Genomic DNA, 2,500 nt, shown 5'->3' with positions numbered 1-2,500 from the left:
GGTCCCCGGGGCCTGCTGGAGGTCCAGGTCCATGCCCGATGTGAGTAGCAGCAGGGCCAGCGCGCCAAGGAGCACATCTTTTTCGACCGTAAAGGGAGACAGGAGGCCGACTCACTGCCTCGGCTAAATGGAGAGGGAATTTCAGCAGGGCCAGGGCAAAAGCATGGACCTTTTCAGCTGTAAGGGAGGCAAGAGCAAGGTGTGATGTAGGTCCCCGGGGCCTGCTGGAGGTCCAGGTCCATGCCCGATGTGAGTAGCAGCAGGGCCAGCGCGCCCAGGAGCACAACTTTTTCGACCGTAAAGGAGACAGGAGGCCGACTCTCTGCCTCGGCTAAATGGAGAGGGAATTTCAGAAGGGCCAGGGCACAAGCATGGACCTTTTTCAGCTGTAAGGGAGGCAAGAGCAAGGTGTGATGTAGGTCCCCGGGGCCTGCTGGAGGTCCAGGTCCATGCCCGATGTGAGTAGCAGCAGGGCCAGCGCGCCCAGGAGCACATCTTTTTCGACCGTAAAGGGAGACAGGAGGCCGACTCACTGCCTCGGCTAAATGGAGAGGGAATTTCAGCAGGGCCAGGGCACAGGCATGGACCTTTTTCAGCTGTAAGGGAGGCAAGAGCAAGGTGTGATGTAGGTCCCCGGGGCCTGCTGGAGGTCCAGGTCCATGCCCGATGTGAGTAGCAGCAGGGCCAGCGCGCCCAGGAGCACAACTTTTTCGACCGTAAAGGAGACAGGAGGCCGACTCTCTGCCTCGGCTAAATGGAGAGGGAATTTCAGAAGGGCCAGGGCACAAGCATGGACCTTTTTCAGCTGTAAGGGAGGCAAGAGCAAGGTGTGATGTAGGTCCCCGGGGCCTGCTGGAGGTCCAGGTCCATGCCCGATGTGAGTAGCAGCAGGGCCAGCGCGCCCAGGAGCACATCTTTTTCGACCGTAAAGGGAGACAGGAGGCCGACTCACTGCCTCGGCTAAATGGAGAGGGAATTTCAGAAGGGCCAGGGCACAAGCATGGACCTTTTCAGCTGTAAGGGAGGCAAGAGCAAGGTGTGATGTAGGTCCCCGGGGCCTGCTGGAGGTCCAGGTCCATGCCCGATGTGAGTAGCAGCAGGGCCAGTGCGCCCAGGAGCACATCTTTTTCGACCGTAAAGGGAGACAGGAGGCCGACTCACTGCCTCGGCTAAATGGAGAGGGAATTTCAGCAGGGCCAGGGCACAGGCATGGACCTTTTTCAGCTGTAAGGGAGGCAAGAGCAAGGTGTGATGTAGGTCCCCGGGGCCTGCTGGAGGTCCAGGTCCATGCCCGATGTGAGTAGCAGCAGGGCCAGTGCGCCCAGGAGCACATCTTTTTCGACCGTAAAGGGAGACAGGAGGCCGACTCACTGCCTCGGCTAAATGGAGAGGGAATTTCAGCAGGGCCAGGGCACAGGCATGGACCTTTTTCAGCTGTAAGGGAGGCAAGAGCAAGGTGCGATGTAGGTCCCCGGGGCCTGTTGTCGTACCATAGGCACGAGTGGTGTGTGTGTGTGTGGCAAAGAGTTTCTGCGCAGTGTACCAGGGGCACGGGGAAAGGTTGTTGTACCATAGGCACGAGAAAAGTTGTCGTACCATAGGCACGAGAAAAGTTGTCGTACCATAGGCACGAGTGGTGTGTGTGTGTGTGGCAAAGTGCTACTGAGCGGTGTACCAGGGGCACGGCGAAAAGTTGTTGTACCATAGGCACGAGAAAAGTTGTTGTACCATAGGCACGAGAAAAGCTGTCGTACCAGGGGCACGGAGGAAAGTTGTCGTACCATAGGCACGAGGAGAGTTTGTGTGGCAAAGTGCTACTGAGCGGTGTACCAGGGGCACGGCGAAAAGTTGTTGTACCATAGGCACGAGAAAAGTTGTCGTACCATAGGCACGAGAAAAGTTGTCATACCATAGGTACGAGGAGTGTGTGTGTGGCAAAGTGCTACTGAGCGGTGTACCAGGGGCACGGCGAAAAGTTGTTGTACCATAGGCACGAGAAAAGTTGTTGTACCATAGGCACGAGAAAAGCTGTCGTACCAGGGGCACGGAGGAAAGTTGTTGTACCATAGGCACGAGAAAAGTTGTCGTACCATAGGCACGAGGAGAGTTTGTGTGGCAAAGTGCTACTGAGCGGTGTACCAGGGGCACGGCGAAAAGTTGTTGTACCATAGGCACGAGAAAAGTTGTCGTACCATAGGCACGAGAAAAGCTGTCGTACCAGGGGCACGGAGGAAAGTTGTTGTACCATAGGCATGAGAAAAGTTGTCGTACCATAGGCACGAGGAGAGTTTGTGTGGCAAAGTGCTACTGAGCGGTGTACCAGGGGCACGGCGAAAAGTTGTTGTACCATAGGCACGAGAAAAGTTGTTGTACCATAGGCACGAGAAAAGCTGTCGTACCAGGGGCACGGAGGAAAGTTGTTGTACCATAGGCACGAGAAAAGTTGTCGTACCATAGGCACGAGAAAAGTTGTCGTACCATAGGCACAAGCAGTGCGTGC

The sequence above is a fragment of the Mchenga conophoros genome, linkage group LG18 (genome assembly GCF_057382185.1).
Source record: "Mchenga conophoros isolate Kocher_MC1m ecotype Shallow Benthic linkage group LG18, M_conophoros_male_GT1.1, whole genome shotgun sequence".
Lineage (NCBI taxonomy): Eukaryota > Metazoa > Chordata > Actinopteri > Cichliformes > Cichlidae > Mchenga > Mchenga conophoros.
This window is presented reverse-complemented; position numbering follows the sequence as displayed.